The 25,384-nt window shown below is 38.9% G+C and overlaps 1 long non-coding RNA gene across 1 annotated transcript in view; it reads left to right on the top strand.

Moving 5' to 3' along the window:
- The first annotated feature begins 8,534 nt into the window (after window positions 1–8,534).
- The window catches only part of LOC122794386, a 256,067-nt gene continuing 239,217 nt past the window's right edge, over window positions 8,535–25,384 (top strand). The window contains exon 1 of the long non-coding RNA XR_006363637.1: window positions 8,535–8,762. This is a non-coding gene — a long non-coding RNA (uncharacterized LOC122794386). The remainder of the gene's footprint in view (window positions 8,763–25,384) is intronic.

Below are 25,384 nucleotides of genomic sequence, written 5' to 3'. Positions count from 1 at the left end.
TCTTGTCTGTAAACCTGTCCATCACTATTGCAAATAAGAAAGGGCTCACAGCTGATCTCTGATGCCATTCCACCTCCACCTTAAATGCATTTATTCACACCCACCGCAGACCTCACCTCTGTCACACCACCATTGTACATATCCTGTACCACTCTTACATATATCTCTGCCACTTATGACTTCCTCATACAATACAACAACTCCTCAATAGGCATCCTGACATATGCTTTCTCTAAGTCCAGAAGGACACAGAGCAACTACTGACCTCCTCTGTACTTCTCCATCAACACTCTCAGAGCAAACATTGCATCTGTAGTGCTCTTTCCTGGCATGACACCATACTGCTGACCACTACTCATCACCTCCCTGCTTAACCAGGTACCACTACTCTTTCCCCTAACTTCATGCTGTGACTGATCAATGTTATCCCTCTGTAGTTACTACAGCTCTGCATATCAACCCTATTCTTAAAACGGTACCCAAATACTTTCTCTCCACTCCTCATGCAGCCTCTCACTTTCAAAGATATCAATAAACAATCTGTTTAAAAACACCATTGCCATTTGCCATAAACACCTTTAAGTTTCCACAGGTATTTCATGTGGACCAACAGGCTTTCCAGTATTCATCCTCTTCATAGCTATCCTTACTTCCTCCTTGGTAAGCTGTTGCACTTTCTGTTTCACCATACCCACATCGTCCAACTTTATCTTTCTCATTCTCTTCATTCATCAGCATCTCAAAGTACTCTGTCCATCTGCTCAACACACTCCCCTCGCCTGTGAGTACATTTCACTCATTATCCTTTATCCGTTATCACCCTTATCTACAGAACATCTTTCCTAGCTCAGTCCCTCTGTCTAACAAGTCCTTTCATCCCTTCTTAGTGGTACAGCTGTATATGTACATTTTTACCAGGTGTATTTACATGCAACAGAGTGTAAGGGGCAATTATGGCAGACAATGTGACCTTGCATACATACCCTTGACACAGCCAGCTAGCCTTCATACATGTCACCTGGGTGTTCTGTAGGACCACAAGCTCTCACATTTAGAGAGGGTTACTTGAGTACTGGCACTAGGTCCCTCACAAGCTTAGCCAGCCTTTTTAAGCCCCGAGTCACTCCGGGCATACACCCTGCCCAAATGTAAACAGTGCTGCTATTTCTGTTTTTTTTTTTTTTTTTAGACCAGGTGCGCACCGCGCAAACCTGTTTAGCTAATGTAAACACTTTGCAGTAGAAATGGCCCTCCCCTAAAGACAAACACACTCTTCATTTCATGGAATAAGTCAATACAGCCCCGGGCACACCTCCTTGCTTAGCTGTGCTTAGCTAAGCTCAACTGGAAGTTGTGGAGCTCCAATGAGTTTACAACAAGCATGACACATCCCTTTTTCATGACAGCTGCTCCTCCTGCTTACACCACTGCCTTATAGCTCCTACATGGTTAGGTGTAGCCAAAGAATGGTCTCCCATTTTGTGATTCAGTAAAATGTGCTCATTTGCATGCCCCACTGCCTTACTCCCTGGTTATACCACTACACCACAGCCTTTCTCCTTAGCAACCAGTGATACCTGCTATTGTTTTGATTCTGCATGGCATAGACTATAATGGCAAAATGCAGATTTCACTTAAAATTGTTTTTTCACTTTTTTTTTTAATTTTCGACACAATCCTGATCATGCGCATCTGCCCTATGCTTAACTGGCTGAAATCGGCCAAAAAAACTTTTATTTTTATAATTTTGCAACATTTTTCTATGCCAATGGCCATATATTTGGCCATTGGCATGCCTAAGGATTATAATACATGCTTTACTTTGAGCTGTCATGCCTCCATTTTGATTTTTACAAAAATGTATTCCACTAGTAGTCTAATACATTTCTGCAGTGGACACTATTCTGGCACTGATGCCTGTCTGCTTACTGAATTGCTAATTCACCTCATTTGCATGGTTTTCACCAGCAAATGCAGTAATTAGCATTATTCAGTGGTGTGCATGCAAGAATAGTGCCGGCAGATTCGTGCACTCTCCCAGCATTGTTTACTGGCTCGCTTGGCGGCTATATTCCGTGCAGGAGTTGCTACACTATTCCTGCACAGAGAAAACAGATTATTGAATCCCAGGGAATGTTTACATTGTGAAGAAGAAGACTCTATTGAACATATGTTTTTGAAATGTAAAATAGTAAAATAGTTATGTAAAGAAGATGTTTTTGGTGATATAAGAGAAGCAGATAAAATAAATATGGATATGATTAAACGGTTATATGGGTTATATGGAATGAAAGAATAAATGAAATTATGTCTGATGATAAATTGATTTTAGCAACAATATTAAATAAAATCAGATGGTGGTTATAGAAAAAATAGGGGTCTAACAGGAATGAAAATTTAGCATGATTGCGGAAGCAAATTTGTATATCTATTTATTTGCACATTTGTAAATATTTGTAATATGTAAATATTTTGTAAATAAGAGTTATTTTTTACTACTCTATTCGATAAGTGTTTTGGGATATTTTATATCCACCTTAGATACCACTATCTCAAGCACATGGGGGCTCTGTTTAATGTCTTATCTGAAGGGAAGCACACTCAAGATCTCCCTCATGCAGCAATGAAGTGTCTGTACCGGAAAATTAATCTGACTACTCAGTGTGGGAATACAACCCAAAGCCTTCTGCACTAAAAGTAGTTGTGCTAACTGTGGGGCTGCTGAGACTGGAAAAGATTTATATAGTCAAACATCACAAATATTCAGCATTCAAAAAATACTCAGAAACAGCAAAGGCCACTACTTTTCTATCAGGTATCATAATATAATCAAAAGGGCGGATAGACTGGCCAATAGAAGGATTTGACTGAAATAGTGTAGCCAATAGTTACAGCTCCAGTATAATGGCATTCTGATCTTTAATCAGCCAATGGAGAGTAAAACAACCACAGAACGATATTTATATAGTGAGAAAGTGGGGACTGTTGACTAGTCTGAACATGAGAATCACTAGGATGGAAAAGCTGCAGTATCAAGATTCTGCACTTGGGGCAGAAAATAAGGGGAAGGTGTGTGTGTGTGTGTGTGTGTGTGTGTGTGTGTGTGTGTGTGTGTGTGTGTGTGTGTGTGTGTGTGTGTGTGTATGAATGCACTTTAATTTCTCATAGTGTTGAAACTCCTTAAGATCCAAGAAATTAAGTTACAGGTAATGTGTTGAAAAAGAAAAAAAATAGCAGCAAGTTATAATGCCACATGACAAGTAGTGATGTTACAGTGCATGTAACAATAGCCCATAGATCACATACAACATGACACCAAAGTTAAGGTTATAAATAATCAACTATATATATATATATATATATATATATATATATATATATATATATAAAATATGGAATGAAGATAGAATAGGACGGATAAAGCATAAAGATTAAACACACTGCTAAAGTGTGATAAAAAATATAATCACAGGATGAAGCATAGCTAGTAATTATATCATTCAAAATATAGTAAAATTAAAGAAATGATAAATACGTTAACACTGCTTTGTATATGTGTGTGTGTGTGTGTGTGTGTGTGTGTGTGTGTGTGTGTGTGTGTGTGTGTGTGTGTATTGTTTGCCATTTTGCCCCATTTCAATTCCATTACTATATACAGTTTAAAAAAAGTTCTTAAAATAATAAAAATGTAACTACCCTTGAATCCTTCTATGCTCACTCAATAGCCCCATATAAAGTTAACTTTTCAGTAAAATACTCCATTACATTGGGAAGGTAGTCCTTTTGAGCTACCACAGAAGTAGTGCATAATTTAGGAGCCCTCTTCGCGGGTCTTGTTACAGTTATTGCTTTTAAACATGTAAAAGCGTTGCAAGTGTAAAACGAGTTTGAAATCATATGGTAGTAGACTGTAGCTAGAAGGAGTGAACAGAGTTTTAAACACTATGAAGACATTCAATACTGACTAAATTACACGTAAGCTGGATGTCTTCATATTGGATATGAGTGCCATATAAAGACAGCTGGTAGTGAAATTTAAAAATCTTCTTCTTTCAGCTTTTCCCGGTTAGGGGTCACCACAGCGGATCACTGTCCGCTCATGATTGGCAGTGGAGTTTTACAGTGTCGAGTTGCCAGCCCGGCACCCAACCTTCCACAGAAGGCACACACTCACACCTAGGGCCAATTTAGTGTGTCCAATCCACCTACAGCATGTCTTTGGGATGTGGGAGGAAACCGGAGCACCCGAAGGAAACCCACGCGACCACAGGGAGGACATGCAGACTCCGCACAGAAGGCACTCCAGCCAAGGATCGAACCAGAGAACCTCTTGCTGTGAAGCCGCAACACTTACTGCTGCATCACCGTGGCTGCCCTGTAGTGAAATTTAAAAATAATATGTTCAAATCATCATTTAGGCAAACTTTTATCAGACTGCAACAAAAGGCAACAAAAGGTAACAAGATGAAGAAGCTTGGTACTGAAACACTGACGTTAAGGAATAAGGAGACAGTACTAACTTGGTAAAAAGATGTCAAAAATAAAACCCATCAGCCAACTTTAAAGTGCTGGACCCAAAGATGATCTGGAAGGGTCAAAACCAGCAAAGTTCACAGAGGAATGGCTAGCCAGATTATTACAAATACTATCCCTATCTAGATTACCCAGTGGACAGAGCTCATCATGTGCTTAACATATCAGGAAGAGAAGAAAGATCCAGGCACATCATTTTGTAACTGCCATACTTATGCATAAATGAAACTGTCATGCAGCAGGCAGTGCTGCAGTTGAGGGACATTAATGGTAGACTGCTGAGTAAGAATTGTGCAAGTATTGTCTTTTCTAGTTTAAAATCCAAAACTGCAGCAACAGCAAAAATGATTTTGGTGAACTGGAATAGATTTAGCAACCCAGCTATACAGGAAACCAAGGCAGGAGCCCCTTCTGTCACTCAAGCTTTTCTTAATAGCAATTGAAAATTTAGCCCAAAAGATTCAAAAAGTGCATGGGATGGACAAAAGGAGGTCAAATATGAGAATCTTAAATCGGTTTGCAGATCAGTGCATATTAACATCAGTGGATACAGAATGTCAGTTTCTAAAAATTTTACAGATGTTTTCAAAGTTTGGGAAGTTGTCTGGTTTCTGTTACCAACCAAACAAATCTATTAAAATAAGAGGAGAAGAAGAAAATAGGGAGGATGCTGGGCTTCTGTGTTTTATAGGGGGAAGAAGTAGTTTGGCTTTAATGTTTAGTTGATTTTGAGAGAAATTATGGAAAGAAACTAAGAAGATTGGAATACTTTGGCACGTTAGATAAGTGTAGGAAGTCTGATCACTTTAGGGGCTTGAGTGGAGGTAGCAAGAACCATGATATTAACTCTTTTTAAAAACTGGGAAAACATAAATATTGGCCACAGGACAAATGTACTGAAGATATATAAGGCCTGTGCAATATATATGCATAGAAAAGGAAGAGAAAGACAATAACAAAGGCTAGACTGTGGGCAGGAAAATTCGTGGTGGCATGGGGATGCCAAATTCAGTTGATATAAAACAGCAATAAATTTGGGACAGAGAATAAGAGGGGTAGAAACAGGCAACTTAGATCAGTCTTATGGGAAAATGGAGTATTAGGGGAATGGAACACATGCATCATGCCCTTTTAAAGTGCAACAGTTAAAGAGGTAGAAAGTTGGATGGTGCTGTATGCTCTCTTCACTAGGAAACATAAAAGTGACTGTAATGGTTAATTCAAAGTGGTGTAACAGTGTTGGTGCAAAGAGAGGTAGAATGTTGGAGAAGGAAACTACATAGATTAAGGATTTCTGGAGTGCACAAGGAGAGAGCATTTAAAGCCGGAGTATAGGATAGATGAAAGGAAGTGGCTTTTTTACAATATTAGAATGATGAGGACAAAAAATAGGAAGGATGTTAAATGGAAATGAAAAGAAGGCACAGTGGAATGAGGGATAATTCAGTGGAGGATGGAATATAAAAAATGACAAACCGGAGGGATTCATACGGGGTGGGGGAAAACTAAGTGTTATTAGCTTTGAATAATTTGAGGGAGCAATGCCAGGAGGAAGTGAGTTAAGAGGGAATGATAATTTTTTGGGAAGAGAATTTTGCTGGTATGAAGGTTGAGAGGGATGTAATTTCTAGGCTGTGTAGATTTCAGGTTAATTCATAGATGGCACATGACACCAAAAAGGTTTAAGAAGAAATGGCTGTGGGAGGAGGCACAAAATTAGAGATCTGGTGGTGAAGTGGATAATGTTCATATGTAGTCGGACTGCTCATAAGTACAGTTGGTATGACAAAGGATTAGACAGTTATGGTCACAAGTGCATTTGAAACAGGTGAAGACATTTGGACAATGTGTTTATTAGCAATGGAAGACAGGATTGCAGAAGAGGCTGAAGAGAGAGGATTGAGATGCAGCTGATGATGGGGTTTATTATGTGAGAGGTAGCTGGAAACTGGATGAGTGGAAATATGGAAAGGATGAAGAGACATTAGAGTTTGTGACAGATGAGAAAGTTAGCAAGAGAACGTTATGAGAACTTTTATGCTAAGCAACTGAGAGGGAGATTTTGTGGTTAATGAGGGAGAGGAAGAAGTGGATGAAGTGAGGGATGTGGAGATTTTTTTGAAGTGAGATGTTGGAGGGTGGGGAACAGGATGGAATGGAGCTCTTCCCTGAGATGAAAGGCATGGGTTTGGAAGGGGATACTACATCTAGAAAAGGATAACAGCAGTAAGATTTGAAGTAGGTACTAGGATTCACACAGCAGTGAGCAGTTTATAATAGTTTTGCACATTAGATTTTTAGGGGTATAGACTACAAGAAAAAAGGATAAAGTTACACAGGGAAGAGGCTACAATCTGAGGTGGCAGAATTCCAAATACTGTATAATGAGAAGAAATATAATAGGCTGGGATTGGCTCAGGGTCACTGACTAGTAGATATCTAAGAAGAATGTTTAATATGGAGGGCAGTCCTTGGTAAATCTGTTTTGTTATGGCAGCCACAGACAGCTATGTTGATATTATAGAAAGTATTTATAATTTTGGTCTGCTTGAAAGGAGGAAAATCTATTTTGTTGTACCATAAACTGCTTTGAATGTGAATTTAATGTTGGAATGTAGCTTAACTATTATAATAAATAAATAAAATGAAAAAGTTTTGATGGTGTTTAGTTAAAGTAACACTGAATCAGTCATCACCATAAATGTGTTAGTCTGCATGTTGTTATTTACATATGTTAATATCTGAAGTGCTAGTTTGTTTGGATATAGGCCTTATCAGTACAGGGCTGTATTGTGTATCTCTTGATTTACCATACATTAATCATTAAAGTATGACTGAGATTCAGGGAGCATATTGTTGCAAGAGCTATGAGAAAAATGATAAAAATGTCACAGTGCCTCATATAGCAACAGTGATATACTGTGACTCAAAGATAAGATATAATGCGTCTTATCAGCAGCTCATCAGAATGTATATGAATCATTGCTTAGCTATGTCACGGCTAACTGAAGCTATTCTTAACATTGCTCTACCATGCAATTGCAATCCTGGTGAAACATTCTAAGGAAGAGCACATGGCTATTCAGCACTGACCACACCCTTGGACTGCCTGAGGCTTTCACCAGTGAGACTGGTGTGATAGTATGGACTTGAGTCTTCTTACAGCTGTAGAACCAGACCCCTGGACTTCCTCAGGCTTTCACAAGTAAGACTGTTGTGGCAATATGGACTGGAGCCTTCTTGCAGTTTTACAGCCACACCTCTGGACTGTCTCAGGCTCTCACCAGGGAAACTTGTATGAGGGTATGCACTGGAGCTTTCTGAGAGCAGTAGAACTACAGCAGTCTCTGAATCACTCTGCATAACACATTGAGCAATCCTGCTACAAAATGATTGCATGGTCTGTAGTATGTTTCTTGAATTATGACCAGTGTGTCTACACTGCCACATTCTGCTTATTGTTGTCAGGTATAGTGAAAGAAAAAAAAGGAGACACTGAAACAGTGAAGAAAAGAGGATTAGATGCCTTGCATGTGGAAAGCATAATACATGTGAGATGCAAAAATACAGAAACTACAAATGCAGAGCAGTACAAAGTTGTGTATATTAGATGCAAAAAAATTACATGTGCATGCAGGAAGCTCAGTAGCATTTAAAGCAGGGGTGGCTCATGCTATAGGACTGCAAGGACTACAACCATCCCACTTCTGTAGAACCTCTGTAGAAAACAAAATAATAAAACATAAAAAATGAAAAAGAAACTTAAAACAAAATAATCCCCGAACTCTGCACATGCACGGACACACAGACTGCAGTCCGGATAGAGGGGAAAGCAGAAATGCCCTGCAGATGCCCAGAAGTCTGTGCAGTGATGACAGCACAGAAGAGAGCAACGTCAAACTTCAGACTGCTTTAGACAGCAGTCTGGATAGAGGGGAAGGCAGAAATGCCCTGCAGATGCCTAGAAGTCTGTGCGGTGACGAACGCACAGAAGAGAGCAATGTCAGACTGCATCATCTGCAGGCTGAACCACTCAGGCGGATGTTTCTGCAGGCTGGACCAATCGGGCTCTCGCAGGTGGGACTAGGACTGTGTGTGCATTTGCTTTGGGACTTGCTGTCATTCGCGGGTATTTCGCTTCCATTGGGACTTACTTCATGGATGTATATTTCATTTGCGTTGGGGACTGGATGTATTTCACTTTGGAAGTGGTTGGATTTATATGGATGGTAAGGTGTGTGTGTGTGTGTGTGTGTGTGTGTGTGTGTGTGTGTGTGTGTGTGTGTGTGTGTGTGTGTTCATGCGATATTAAGATGTATCCCAGAAGGCTCAAGGAGTAAAACATTAATGTAACCTGAAGTGCTAATAAACTGCAATTTTATGGGGAGAACTAAACATTTATTGCCTGCCTTTGTCTGTAGTTATAATTTTAAATTGCTTTTCGAATTCCAGCTGATTTAGGGATTTAATCTATAGAAGGCTTCATAATGTTTAGATCTTTGGTAGGCAAGGAAAAGTGTCATCAGAGTGGGGTACTTAGTTAAGCATTTTGGCTTCTCAGATTAACGTTTTTTTGCGACTTAAAGTTACTTGGTTATTTACCGCACTTCGAGCCACGACTAGTCTAGCAAGATAGCTTCAGCTGGCACTTTTTTGTTCAGTGCTAACTTCTAAGTAAACTGGGATTCTAAACACTCTTTTTATTGCCAGTTATCTGGATCTGAGGTTTGTGCACCTGTGAAAGAAGATAGGTTTTGTTACATCAGTAATCACTCCTTCTCCAATATCAAGCGATCTCAGAGTTTAAATAATAGTCGGTACACCTCTGAAAGAAGATGGGTTTTGCATTACATCAGCAATCACTCCTTCTCCAATACCCAGTGATCTCAGAGTGAGAATAATAAAATAAGTGGCTTGTTGGATTGGTGGTCATGGGGTGCTGGTGGGGCTTACCTACTACAAGAATTTCGTATTCGTTGCCACAGTAGCTCGTAAAATGGCAGGCACAAGTGCATCACCCATTAGCAAGATGTGTATACTCAGTCTCTTATTTTTGTGCTGATGTGGTGTGATGATAGAGGTTCATGGATCGAGTAGGGTGAAGTGGACCTACACCTACTTATTGAGTAACAATTTCCCAATTCTTAAAAAAAGAGCTTGTACATTTAAAGCATGGCTGCTTTGGAAAGCACAGCAAGGTGAAGTGTAGAAATCTTGCATAAAATATGAGAACCTAGCGGTAACATCAATAACTAATGTTGACAGTGATGGAGAATGAAGTTTTGAATAACAAAACTACTAGATATTCCTAAGTGTGTTTGAGTAGCTCAATGTAGGAGTCCATTCCACATCCAAAAAAGGTGTAGGTGGGTGTGAAATGCCCCAGTTGCTGTGGCTAGAGAGAACTCATGTTTGTGGGTAGGGAATACCTCAGGTTTGAACCCTGTACCTTGAATGCAGGTGGCAAGGGCCTGAATTCCCTCCCCACAACCATTTGTAAAAAGGTTTGCAAATTTTTGCCTAATATTAGTTCTGTTCTGTTCCTCATAAAATCTGTGGTTTCTGTATTTTTGTTACACAGTTCGTGGTGGAAGGATAGCATTGTTGCCTGATAGCTGCAGACACTCTGGTTTGATTCTTGGCTGGGGTGCTTTCTGTGTGGAATCTGCTTCTGTTCTTCATAAAATCTGTGGTTTCTGTACTGTTGTTTTCTTACACAGTCAGTGGTGCAGTGGTAGCATTGTTGACTGACAGTTACAGCTTCTTTGGTTTGATTCTTGGCTGGGGTGCCTTCTGTGTGGAGTCTGCATGTCCTCTCATCTTACAAAGACATGTGTCTGGAGTGTTTCTCCCTGGGCCTGTGCTGAAAATTGGCTTTTGTTTCAAGTCAGACTGTCCTGGTTAACAAATGTTAAATAAAAATGACAGGCATTTGAATTTCAGACTTCATATTCTTCAGAAAGTGCATGGTAACACAAATCCTTTTATTCTAGCAATTTTCTAAGTTTATAAGATGGATATTTGAAATTTGTCCCTATTTTTTGGACTGTATTCCTCCATTATTGGTGTCGTCCAGGTTTTTTGTGCTAAACTTGAGAGCTATGAAGAGAAATGAATTCACTGAATATGTTTGAGGGCTGTAATCCCTCATTACTGACTTTGTCTAGGTGTTTTTTGCTAAGAGGTTGAGAGCTATGGTGAGAACTGAATTTACTAAATAGTAGCCATTTAAGTTTCAGTCTTCCGCTCTTTCGCAAAACAGCTGATTTGGCATAGTGGTATGTTGCTCTGATTGTTTTGCACAGGGTCCTGGGTTTAAATCTTGGCAGTGAAATGTATGGTGGTAACATGGCATTTTATTCTAGCAACATTCCAACATTATACAAGCGATGTTTAAAATGTGTCCCTGGTTTTTGGGCTTTTGTCGCCCCTCCCCCAATAAATGTTGTCTTTTTCCAGATTTCTTGTGCTGCAAAGTTCAGAGATACAGCTGAGTGTTGAGTAAATTTTACAAGGAGCTGAGAGCTGCAGAGGAACAAAAGTTTAGTGCTGCTTATGCTAAGTCAGCTTGTATTGTTAATAGCACAACAGGTAGTGTACTTGCTTTTGATGCAGAAGGCAGTGGGTTCTACTCCCACAGTATTTTATTTTTATTTTATTTTGATATATTTCCATTTTCAGTAGAGGCCCGAGAGAAAAAGCAGACAGAAGTAAAAAATGTATACATACATAAAAATCAACATAGATGACAATAAGCCATTTAGGAAAAGGTTAGTAAAAACAGCAAAAAAAATATTAAAAAATCTTCTAACAAGTTAGTATAAAATTAATTACTTACTACCACACACGGAGAAATTTAAAACAACATCAAAAATACTTAGAGATCAGGATACAAAGATAATGGAAAGAAGCGTGCGGATGAAAAGGGAGAAGAGAAAAGATGGGAGGAGAAAAGAGTAAAAGAAGAATAAGAGAGATGGTTTGAGATAAAGCCAGTGGTTTTGGAAGTGTCGTTTAATGTAGGTAGGTAGGTAGGTAGATGCATTGATGATACTGTACTGTGTTGTGAAGGGGTGTGGATACTGCAGTCCTTTTTGGTGAAGATACCTAGTAAATGAACCTGTTATCAGTTTGCCATCCATTCCCTATTGCAATATTACTAGCTTATTTGTTTTTATGCAACATAGGCAATTTATTCCTCAGGGGCAATAGTCACTTTATTTGTAGATGAAACAATGAAATATAAAGTTGTTTGCTAACAGCAACCTCTTCATTACAGATTTCTTTAATGTGGAATTATTTAGATGCATCTGAGACCATCCAGGTGCAGACTGCTCTGCAATTTGTAGCATGTTACAGGCCACCCTCTCAAACTCAGGAACCTCACATGGCCTTCCTGAAAACATTGGAGGGGATAAATGTATCTCCAAACACCATCATACTAGGCTGGAGTTCATAAACTCAAATGCCATGGAACAACTAGTCACCATCCTCACTGGTGAGATCAGATCATAAACTAATCTCGCTGAGTCCCTCATCCCGCCCCCCTGAAACTAATCTCGCTTGGAGGTCCTCATCCCCGCCCCTGAAAAAAAAGACCACAGTGAAAAACTCCCTGAGCCAGTGGTAAACATTACAAATGCCTTCTACCAGCACCTACAGGACTGCATGGATCAGGCAATCCCAAACAAAACTAAGACTCTCTGTAACAAGCTCTACAACAAAAGGAGGAAGCTACTACAAGATAAAACTAAGACAATCATAGATATCTATTCCAGAGGATTGTAGCCCCCAAACATCTCCAACGCCCAGGTGAGAACTGCCCTCACTAAGGCAAAACACAGCATCCATGGGACGATCATAATGGAACTCATAAATAGGCCATTGATGAGGGAAAGGCAGTCCATACAGCCTACCTCACCTGGCAAAGGCCATCAGCTTGAATGTAAACCCATACATCACAAGATGGGTTGCAAACTGGCTGTTTACAGAACCCACAGGGTCAGAGTTGCTGGAGCCATGTCAGACTCAAAGCCTGTCACAAGTGGTGTCCCACATTCTGACACAGATATCCTCCAGAAGGGCCTCACAGAAACGGATAACTGGTGCCAGAGCCATGGCCTGAAGTTACTAGCTACCATATAGGTGACAATCCACTGAGCCCTGTACTCATCACTCATTAGACCTATGATTGAGTACAATGAAAGTTCCTCACCAAAAGGATAAAGGGTCTCAAAAATATGTCTTATGCTGCCCGACTGAAAGAACTCCAGCTTTATTCAGTCTCGTCAAACCCAGATTTGATGAATATGCTTCACCTCAAAAATCTAGATCCCTCAGAACCACACTGGCCTTGTTCAAGAGGAATCTTGACCAATGGATAGGATTACTTCAGTGTCACTGCATAACTATGGGCTAGGCTTATAAATGCCCTTGGGCAGATAGCCTAGTATGAACCTATGAACCTATGAACCTATGAACCTATGAACTACTTCAGAGATTGTGCATATGTACTGATACTGGTAGACTGTAGAGGTTTGAGTAGACTTTTATGATGGAAATATTCTGAATTGGGCAGTTTTGTCATTGGTGCATGCATTTTGTTTAATTGTTTACTGGAACAAATGTTCAAAACAATAAATTTAAAACACCATCTAACAACTGTACTGTCTTGTACAAGTAATATAATTTAATACAATCAGGAAGGTGTATCAAAGAGCATGTGTATATGTGCAAGGGGCCTATGATTTGAAAACAGCCCAAAGTTAATCTTTATCTGCCACTGGCAAAATGTATTTTCTTTGAATGTGGGTTTCAATGCTGTTTCAATGAATATGAGTTTCAAGGGCAGAGAAGTTTTAATGCTGTCTATTTTCATTGTGAGACTGCATTGCTTTGCTTAGCAGATATTTATTAGTGTTTTTGTTGTAAAATGCAAAATAAAACTTTCAAATGAAATCCATATCATTGCAGAAGTAAATCAGGATGCACATTACAGTGTTTATGGTAAATGGGGTGAAATAACCAAGGAATGGGACACTGGAATGGCTGCAGGGTGGAGGCTCCATTCAACCATGATTTTGTGAGGGGGGAAGTGCATCAAACTCAGACAGCCCCGGCTGAACTATACCTCTCAACTGTCCAGATTTTTGCAGAATTAATAGATTTTTGCTTCTTATTTTTGGTTTGTTTCTCATAAAATTTGTAGTTTTCTGGCAAATCATTTAGAAATGAAGTCACTAAGTAATGACATACATTAAGTTTCAGATGTCATAACCGTCAGAAAAATGCATGTTAAAGCAAGACCTGCTATTCTATCAACTATCTTAAGTTTATACAAGAACAATTGTTACTACTGTTTGTACGTTCCCCCAATATATTTGGCCTTGTCCAGATTTCCTGCATTAAGAGGTTGAGCGGTACATGCAAATAAATTGCTTTATAGAATTAGGAATATCCAAACCTCTCAACTGTCCCCAATTCTGGCTCAAAATGTTGCTCTCCCCCCTAATAATCCCTCCGCAAAATAGCAATTTTGGAAGAAAATGTGGAGGGTTTACAAGTATAAATAACTGTAATGATCAGAGTTATAGATTACTTTTATTTCAGAAATGCATGTAGATTCTCTAATTTTGTCAGCTGCTCAAGTTAACAGTACTAATATTAAAAAGGTGTCCCTTCTTTGACAGGTTCCCAGCTGTATTGTGTGGCAATTTTATATTTTTGCATCACATTTTTGGTCCGTTTTTCATAAAATTGTGGTTTTCTGAAAAATTAGTGGCAAATCATTAAAGACTGAAGTTAGAAAATAATGGCAGATATTTGAGTTTCAGATTTCATACCCTTCAAAAAATTTATACTAATGCAAGACCTACTACTAGTCTATTATCTTTCTAAGTTTATAAGAACAATATTTAAAAATTGTCCTTATTTTTGGGCCTGTGTCCCACTTTTATATATGGCTTTGTCCAGATTTCTTGCTCTGAGGTTGAGAGGTAAGAGTGTCAGAGCCATCACTGTCAGCCAGAGACATTTCAAATTGTAACATACTTGTTGCACCCCATTCCCCCATGTACTGTCTCTGGATGTGTCCAAGCAAGGCAAGGAGCAGTTATGCAGTGTAAGTGTGCGGAGTATTCTCCCATCCAAAGTAGACACAAGTTACTTTCCTTGATTTTGCAGAATGTTCTGTTTTTTTTGTCATATTTTTATACTGTTGATTTTTGCTTCTTCTTCAGAAAATGCATGGTGTTGCAGTGCCATGTTGCTCTGTGTTTATGTAGCAATGCTTTAATGACCATCAGGTAGGTTTGTCGGAGATTGTAAGATGCAAGTATGCTTTAATACACATACTGTTAAAGAATTACCAACATTGAAAGCCTTTTTTGTTGTTGCCATGCAGAGAATATTTACGTAACTAGATAATGTATAAGCCTTGGGTATTGAAATGATATGATAGTATTTGTAATAAAGGACAGGATTACAGTATTTTCAGAAGCTCATTACATTTGTTGGAGACTTGCAGTCATCTTTGCAGGCTTTACCTGTAAACTATACAGAATGCCAATCTATCATGTGTGGTCCATAACTTGTGCAGTAATCCTTTAAGCATTTATCTTGCACTTGTTTCTTGTTTGCTGTTCATTTTTTACGTTGATCATGTCTTCCCCATGAAACAAGTAGATAGTTATAAGGCAGCAGGTCTTTATTGGATAAGAAACATTTTTATAAGTGGGGGTATCACAGAGATTGCTACTTTCAGCATGTTATTTGGTAATTTTATAAAGCTGAATTTAAATTATAATTAGAACTGCAGTGCAAGGAGAAGTGGTTTGAGTTTAGTGCTGCTTGTTTTTTATACTTGATTTTGACTGGCATTCCAGTAATGTATTTAAAAAGTAATTTATTTTTTCATGCCTCACAACCATTATGTTTCCATCTAGATATTATGTAAGCTGTCATGTAGCCAATGCACTGAAATATTTTTTTCTTCTATACTTCATTTTGTCTTGATTGGACACTTGTAATGATGGTTTGGCACCCAGGGCAGCGTATTTAATGAAAGTTCCAGTTGTTGGGGTTTTTATCATAGCCCCACCCCTTTCTAGTTGGCCACAACCCCATTGGTCCCACCCATTCAGCTGTCTCCTGCAGCCCCCCTTTAATTTGAAGTCACCAGTTGCCACTGATTTAAAGGTATAGTCCCATATATAAAAGACACCCCAATCATTACAGCAAAAAGACAGAATATGATGTATCTTTGCTTGGAACTGTTTGCATAGGTATTTTTATACCCCAAGAAGACTCCAAAAAATTTTTCCTCAGGTAGATAGCAAATGTTGGAGGTGTAATTGGGCAGAAAGAGGTAACTGGGAACATTTTTTGGGAGTGTAATGAGTTGGTAGACTTTAAAAATTCACTGCAGACTATGCTGTCAGAAGTACTGGGTGAGCATATTGGTGTAACTAAGGAAACAATTTTTTGAGCTGTTATACAGAATCAGAATTGTCTAGTCATAATACAGCCTTGCTGAGTTTAATTTTGGAGGCTGTCAAATAAGCAGTTACTAGAAAATGGAAATCAAAGTCTAAACCAACTGTACTAGAAGTTGTGAATACAGTAACAGAGAGAAAAGAACTGGAAGTTGAATCTTTAGAAAAAGATAAGAGCAAATTATACAGAAAAAATGTGAATTGCAGGAACAATGCATGCAAAATAATGTTTTGGAGGAGGAATGGGGTTTATGACAAAACAGGAACTGAATGAACTATTTAATGTTTGGTGGAAAATGACTGTATAGAAGATTATAAGTATTATATAATGTTTGCAAATGAAAATGCATTAATATGATTTGTGTTAATTTATGGAAATGTATGATTGTGTATGTCATAAGGGATAATTCAGTGTGAATCACCTTACCCTTGTTACTTAGGAGGTACTGGTAGAACACTCGAATATAAATGTTAATATTGAAAAGAATACGGCATCAAATAAAATGAATTATAAATATGTAAAAATAGCAGTCACCTCAAGGAAAATATCAATACACATTGTTGTTAATGCATATGCTCCACAAGTTGGGTGCGCAATGGATGAGAAAGAAAAATTTTGAGTAAATTGGATGAAGTGGTGATGACTGTACCCAAGGGTGAGAGAGTGGTTATTGGAGCAGATTTCAATGGGCATGTTGGTGAAGGGAACAGAGGGAATGAGGAAGTGATGGGTAGGTATGGTGTTAAACAAAGGAATGCAGAAGGTCAGATGGTAGTGGATTTTGCGAAAAGGATGAACATGGCTGTGGTGAATACATATTTTAACAAGAGGGAGGAGCATAGGGTGACATACAAGATTGGAGGAAGATGCACACAGGTGGATTATATCTTATGTAGGAGGGCCAGTTTGAAGATGGAGATTGGAGACTGTAAAGTGGTGACCGGGGAAAGTGTAGTTAGGCAGCATAGGATGGTGGTTTGTAGGATGACGTTGATGATCAAGAAGAGGAGGAGGAGTTTGAGGGCAGCACCAAGGATCAAATAGTGGAAATTGAAAAAGGGTAATTGTGAGGTGAAGTTCAGGGATGAGTTAAGACAGGCACTGTGTGGCCATGAAGAGTTACCAAATAGCTGGGTAACTACAGCAGAGCTAGTAAGAGGGACGGCTAGAAAGGTGCTTGGTATGACATCTGACAGAGGAAGGACGACAAGGAGACATGGTGGTGGAATGAGGAAGTACAGGAGAGTATACAGAGAAAGAGGTTGGCAAAGAAAAAGTGGGATTGTCAGGGAGATGAAGAAAGTAGACAGGAGTATAAGGAGATAAGGTGCATGGCAAAGAGAGAGGTGGCGAAGGCTAAGGATAAGGCATATGAAGAGTTGTATGAAAGATTGGACATTAAGGAGGGAGAAAAGGACCTGTACCGATTGACTAGGCAGAGGGACCGAGCTAGGAAAGATGTGCAGCAGGTAAGGGTGATAAAGGATAATGAGGGAAACATACTCACAAGCGAGGAGAGTGTGTTGAGGAGATGGAAAGAGTAGTTTGGGGGGGTTGATGAATGAAGAGAATGAGAGGGAGAGAAGGTTGGATGATATAGTGATAGTGAATCATGAAGTACAATTGATTAGCAAGGAAGAAGTAAGGATAGCTATGAAGAGGATGAAGAATGGAAAGGCTGTTGGCCCAGATGACATACCTGTGGAAGCATGGAGATGTTTAGGTGAAATGGCAGTGGAGTTTTTAACCAGATTGTTTAATGAAATCTTGGAAAGTGAAAGGATGCCTGAGGAATGGAGAAAAAGTGTTTTGGTACCGATTTTTAATAATAAGGGTGATGTGCAGAGCTGTAGTAACTACAGAGGGATTAAACTGATCAGTCACAGCATGAAGTTATGGGAAAGAGAAGTGGAAGCTAGGTTAAGAAGGGACGTGATGATTAGTGATCAGCAGTATGGTTTCATGCTAGGAAAGAGCACTACAGATGCAATCTTTGCTCTGAGAGTGTTGATGGAGAAGTACAGAGAATGTCAGAAGGAGTTGCATTGTGTTTTTGTAGACTTAGAGAAAGCATATGACAGGGTGCCTAGAGAGGAGTTGTGGTATTGTATGAGGAAGTCAGGAGTGTCAGAGAAGTATGTAAGAGGGGTACAGGATATGTACAAGGGTAGTGCGACAATGGTGAGGTCTGCTGTGGGAGTGACAGATGCGTTTAAGGTAGAGATGGGGTTACATCAAGAATCTGCTCTGAGCCCTTTCTTATTTGCAATGGTGATGGACAGGTTGACAGACGAGATCAGACAGGAGTCCCCGTGGACTATGATGTTTGCAGATGACATTGTGATCTGTAGTGAGAGTAGGGAACAGGTGGAGGAGACCCTGGAGAGATGGAGATATGCTCTAGAGAGAAGATGAATGAAGGTCAGCAGGACTAAGACAGAATATATGTGTGTGAATGAGAGAGAGGATAGAGGAATGGTGAGGATGCAAGGAGTAGAGCTGGTGAAGGTGGATGAGTTTAAATACTTGGGGTCAATAGTTCAGAGTAACAGTGAGTGTGGAAGAGAGGTGAAGAAGAGAGTACAGGCAGGATGGAGTGGGTGGAGAAGAGTGTCAGGAGTGATTTGTGACAGACAAGTACCTGTAAGAGTGAAAGGGAAGGTCTACAAGAGGGTAGTGAGACCAGCTATGTTATATGGGTTGGAGACAGTGGCACTGACAAAAAGGCAGGAGTTTGAGCTGGATGTGGCAGAGTTAAAGATGTTAAGATTTGCACTGGGTGTGACGAGGGTGGACAGAATTAGGAATAAGTATATTAGAGGGTCAGCCCAGGTTGGAAGGTTTGGAGACAAAGCCAGAGAGGCAAGATTACATTGGTTTGGACATGTGCTGAGGAGGGATGCTGAGTATATTGGGAAAAAGATGCTAAGGTTGAAGCTACCAGGTAACAGGAAAAGCGGAATGCCTAAGATGAGGTTTATGGATGTGGTGAGAGAGGACATGCAGGTGGTTGGTGTGACAGAGCAAGATGCAGAGAACAGGAATAAATGGAAACAGGTGATCCACTGGGGCGACCATTAATGGGAACAGCCGAAAGAAGATGATGATTCAGAGGCACTAGAGAGATAACAGCCAAATAAAGGCTGTAAATAATTCTCTACCTCTGGTATATGTCATTTGTAAGTTAACATAAAAGGAGTTGCTTTGTTTTTTTATCTTAAATGCAGTTTGTTTCCTTTCACAAAAAAACAAGTACACAGTGAGATACCTATTATGAAGACCAAGCAAAGATAGTTAGTATAACATTAAATAAAGCAGTATTAGGCAACAGAGGCATAATAAATATAATGCAACACTGCTATGGAGACCTCTGGAGAGGCTAGCCAAAATCTTAAATACATGGTATCATGACCAGCTCCCTGATGCATGGACAAGGCAACTGCCTCTTCTTCTATTACCTGGCATTAACCTGCATCCTAACTGCAGGACAATCATCTGGAGCAGAGACCATGTGGCCATAGGTCAGGTCTTTTTCTCTGGAAGCAGGACTGATATGAGACAAGGTGTATCACATTAAGGCAATATTGTACAACAAACAGAGTGGGACAGAGAGTAATTAAAATGAGATCAATGGAACATTCAAATATAATATCACTACAAACACAGACTGAGAAACTAATTAAGCCAGCAGATGCTCTAGCAATATATTCAAACATTCAACTGTCTAAAGTGGACGACAGGACATCATGCCCAATCTACTGCAGATGAACTTACCACCATCCAGTAGACATTTCTTTTATATAGTTGATGGCATGGTTTAAAATATGTTTTTTTTTCTTTTTTGTAAGTGGCCTGTTCATCCTGAATGCCCTGATGTGGGGTCTCTGCCTCCACCCATGATCTCTAAATATGTCACCTATATGCTTGTACTGACTTGGAGAAAAGGGGCATGCATTCCATTTGTCTCTCAGTTGATGCAAACTCAGAGGTAGTAAATTTAAATATCAGAGATGGGAGGTCACAGCCACCACACTTGGGAGATGAAAGAGGCACAGCTACCTGTAAAAATTGTTTAAGTTAGCCACCAATGGCTTCTTTGTTACAACATTTTAATGTGATGGTAGGATATTTCAGTTGGTCAGCTAGGTCCCGATCAGTAGGACTGAAATATATGAATGTAGACTTGATTAGTAAACAGGATTAACAATTCAAAACTGGAGTGTTCTACATTCATGAATTACTTACTGCAATAATTATATGTATATGACAAATCACCATGTTCACTGGCAGGAAAAAACAACAACTTATAAGTGCTTGATACTATATAGTGAAATGAAGGATGTAACAAAACTGCAGCACATAATTCCATCTGAGTGAAGTGTTTAATGTATTTACAACACATTTAGTCATTAAAACCAGAATAGAAGTTTATGAAATACAATTTCAAGCTTGCATATCTTAAGTTCATATGCCAATATCAGTACTCTGTTTTGTAGGAACATGATAAGATTATGTATTTGTTTCTTTTATTCCAGTAAATTTACTGGAATCAGGCTGTGATAACATTAAACAATTAATTCAGATGGAATTTCTTCTGTGATAATGAAACACTTATTTTCACCATATAGCATCTATTTATGTTTAATGCAATTAACTAGGTGCTTGAGTTTGGCAAGAAAAAGGATGGATTTGTCATATGCATATAATCGCTATAGTAAATTACATGATTTTGAAGCAGTGCACTTTTGATACACTGATAAATCTTAATAAACCACAGTATATTTAAACAAATGTAGAAACATTTATTTGAACTAAGATTGCATAAGGCCTTCAGTGAATCATTCATATTGTTACTTCTCACATGTACAACAATCATATCCATCCCAGAAACATAAATGGGAACCTGTGACTTCATTTTCTGTGTGTATGGTGCTGTCTCTTATATGCACATACAACATCATACAATGTGATAGATAACAGAAAAAAGGTCAGTAGACCATACGTCTCTACAGATTTTAGCAGAATGTCCAGAATTTTGTCTCACATTTTTGCTCCATTTTTTCATAAAGCTGTGGTTTTCTGGCAAATTAGCGACAAATTATTAAAGACTGAAGTTAAAAAATAATGACAGACAATTGAGTTTCAAACTTCATACCCTTCAGAAAATTCATGGTAATATAAAACCTGTTATTATATCAACTTTCTATGTTTGTAAGAGCAATATTTAAAAATTGTCCCTATTTCTTGGCCTTTGTCCCACTTTTATTAATGGCTTTGTCCAGATTTCTAGCTCTAAGAGGTTGAGAGGTATGCAGTAGACCACAGAGAAGGGGAGAAGAGATATCAAGAAGCATATTGATTAGGGCATCACAAGTTATTTTAGAGGTAAGAGCTGAAATCTCACCTCACAGACTTATTTCTGGGGCAAAACCACAGACACACAAGATATTCTTTAAGAGGTGAGAGCTAAACTCTCACCTCACAGACATATCCAACAGGCATCCCCCAGTTATATTCTTTGCACCATAAGGTATCACAGCCAATTCTGATACCAGTTGAAGTGTCACATCTAGTTTTGTACATATTTTCACAACTTCACACTGCTGTCCAGAATGTATGACTGTAAAATAAACTGCAGGCCTTTGGCCTAAGTCATCCAGGCACCCTGTCAACCACCTAGGAGCCTTGTGAACCAACACAATAAGCATCACTGGTGTTCTGCAGCTGTACATGGACGTCCAACAACAACTCATCTCTCCAATTTTGACAAAAATAGAAGATGATTTTCCAACTTTACTCCTCTCAGCATTGTAAGCATTTGCCATAATAGTGATGAACTACTGAAGCCACACTGTTATAGCACAGCTCTCACCCTATCAAGAACTGAACCAAGGATCCAAAATTCTGTAATGGCTGTCTAGCTCAAAGGCAGTCACAATCACCATCTATTTGCTTTCTGAGATTCAAAGTTTGATAAAACATTCTTTCATCTGCAAGAAAGAAAACTCCAGCAGGAGGGCATCAAGCCACAGGCCTATGAAAATAACTCTTTTTCTGTGACATTTACATAGGGTCAATCTGCAGTAGGATATGATGCCCTCAACTAAAGAACCTGATTCCACAACTGATGTTACATGTGGAGGGAATACCACTTATATCGGTTCATTACCTGTCCAAGTTGTTCACAAGTTCTAGCACCTTCTATGCAAGGCAAATATCATACTGCTTCTCAGCAGCCAGACTGCATTCCAAAGACCTGGTACATTTTGCCCAATGACATCCAGTATCATACTTTCATTGTCACTAACCTCTACATTTTTTTTTGTAGGTGCTGAGCGCTGTGTTTATGTGGGTTAACTGGATGGAAAAGCTCTCAGGTGTTAATCAGTGACACCTCCAAGGTATGTTCTCAGATGAGTTCCATATGTTCTTAGATGAGTTCCAGACCAGTATTACTTTCAAACCAGAGTATATAGATCATTTATAATAAACATCAGCCTCTGGTGGACTATTCTTACTCTGGAATGCCATCTCCACAGTTTGCCAAGAAGATCCTAATAAAATTATAGTTTTCAGGCAAAATAGCTGCAAAACCATTTCAGCTATGAAATTTAAAGTCTGTTAGGTACTTGCAATAACAGATGAGCTCAGGGGGTACTATAATAAAGATGCATGAATTACTTTCTGCACATGTGTAAAAATTTGAAGTCCACAACTTTTGCTACATATTGTTAGGCTCTAAGCAGTTCCCACAGCCACATAGCTCCTGGTTTATACTAGAAAACATTACATAAGTATTAACCATTACCCTTAATTAAAAGTAAATATAACATGTGAAATGTGTGTGTATCGGGGAGGGGATGCTTTTGTGAGTATGTCTCTGTTTGCCTGTACATGTGAGCATGTGTGTGTGTGTGCATGTGCGAGTCTGAGAGAACGAGAGAGACAGGGTGGGGATTATGTATGCTTGCATCTTTGAATTCATATTTATCTATGTCTGTGTATATTTTGCTTATATGATATGCTACAAATGTGAGCATGCATCTGTGTGTGTGTGTGTGTGTGTGTGTGTGTGTGTGTGTGTGTGTGTGTGTGTGTGTGTGTGTGTGTGTGTGTGTGTGTGTGTGTGTGTCCATGTGCGAGTCTGAGAGAACGAGAGAGACAGGGTGGGGGTTATGTACGCTTGCATCTTTGAATTCATATTTATCTATGTCTGTGTATATTTTGCTTATATGATATGCTACAAATGTGAGCATGCATCTGTGTGTGTGTGTGTGTGTGTGTGTGTGTGTGTGTGTGTGTGTGTGTGTGTGTGTGTCTGAGAGGAGGAGAGAGACAGTGTGAATGTGGGGATATATGTATACTTGTATCTGTGAATGCATATTTCTCTCTATATGTGTATAATTCATTTATATGATATGCTACAAATACCTTATTAGGCCCATTACATTTTTCTAGAGTATGAATTACTTCACAGATCCAGGTGTCTGAATATTCTCATGCATCTTGGACCTTAATTTCTACAAACAGCATAATGTAAGAACAATTTGTAGAATGTTGGAACTTGTTATAGCAACAGTTGTAAACATTTGATTTATTTACAGTACTGCAGATCCGTTGTCCTCGCAAATGATCTGCATGCAGTGGAGTTGTTCTTGGAATGCCTGTCTACTGTGTACTGTGCTGCACCAGATGTTATTAGTTTGAAGACATTTTCCCCTCAGGATTCTGAAGTCTACCAGTTCTTTCCTGATATTGGAGTAGCATGAATCAGCAGTCAGCAAATTTCCTGTCAGTTCCATATTGTTTGGATTACACCGAGACCCACAGTCATCTCTTCTGTTATTTTAAACATTACGGGAAATCTAGATACATTGGAAGTTATCCTGCTCTTTCAGGGCAGGGCTTTTAGAACCAGACATATGTCTAGACAAATGTAACAGCTGGTACAGACTGTACAGTTGAGACTGAGTGATTATTTCTGTATCATAACCCAGAAGGTACAGTTAACTTTATTACTGTTGATCTGATTTGATGGTGTTAAGAATGCTCTAGTGCTGATGGAAGCTAATATGTTATGCTGAATTGTGTAGATTCAGAGATATTTTGAAATCTTAAATAATTACTTAAGCTGATTTAACTACAAACACACACGCACACACACATACACACACTAGTTTACAAAATATCTCATGCCTATTAATAGTATCACACAGGCTACATATACATACATACGCACACACAGTGTCTTGGAATTTCTGTCAATAAACAATCTTCATTTAAGTTTAGGAGACACTGTGGATGAAAGCAACAAATAAAGGTATAGGCAATGAGTAGTTGTCCATATATGCATAATAATTTTTTATTCTGTCAAAACATTTCACAAAAAAAATCTTTTATGGGTTACAATACAAGGAAAAAAGCCTATCAAGGTATTTGTGAAATCAGTGTTTTACAGATTTAATTTTATGTTTTGTGTCAGATTAGAAAAATGTATGATTTTCGTCTAAAATATTGACTGGATATCAAACTGCAATAAGCCCATTTTCGGTATAGGCAAAAGAAAAATGCCAAGTACAGCAGAACTTGTCTAAGAGAAAAAAAAACAATTCCATGTACAGCAGGCATTATCCAACACAGCAAGCAATGAAACTGGCAAGGTGGTGGCCATTATCTTTGTAGCTATATACTATTTTGTTTATTGAGTGCTGTGTTTTATTATTTTAATATTATTTTAACCTTGATTTTACTATTTTTGCCAAAAGTATGTAATATTATATGCTTGTTCTACTGTATCTGCTGTGGATTTGTTGTTTTGTTTCTGGTAGCTTTTGTGTTAATGCAGATAAGTCTACCAAACATGTTTGAGTCAAATCTGGTTGAGACACACGTCCTTCCTGTTACGTGCTTGTTTTGACAAGTGTTCTAACTCCCATTAACCCATCTCCCATAATGTTAACTATCTCTGCCAGAACCCTGATCCTAATTCTAAAAACTCCCATTCATTGCCTAATCCTAAAGTTTCCTTCCCTCCCTAACCCTAAAATCTGATCAGTCACTAAATCCAAAATCCTCCTTCCCCTTCAGTCCACAATCACTCCCTAAACATAAAATTTCCTGTCCTCCTCCCTAATCCTAAAGTCCCTATCACTCTCTAAACCAAAAATCCCCTTTCCCCATCCCTAAACCTAAACTTAAAATCTCCTTCACTCATCCAGCTACATTCACTCCTTAAACCTAAAATCCCCATCCACTCCCCAACACTAAAGTCTATGCTCCACTCCCAGTTCCCCTCCCCACACCTAATATCATTCTCTTGGCTCCCCTTCCCCACTTACATGTGTCGCAGTGAACACTT

Source organism: Protopterus annectens, chromosome 2.part1, assembly GCF_019279795.1.
Source record: "Protopterus annectens isolate FY-2018-M chromosome 2.part1, PAN1.0, whole genome shotgun sequence".
NCBI classification, from domain to species: domain Eukaryota; kingdom Metazoa; phylum Chordata; order Ceratodontiformes; family Protopteridae; genus Protopterus; species Protopterus annectens.
This window is presented reverse-complemented; position numbering and strand designations above follow the sequence as displayed.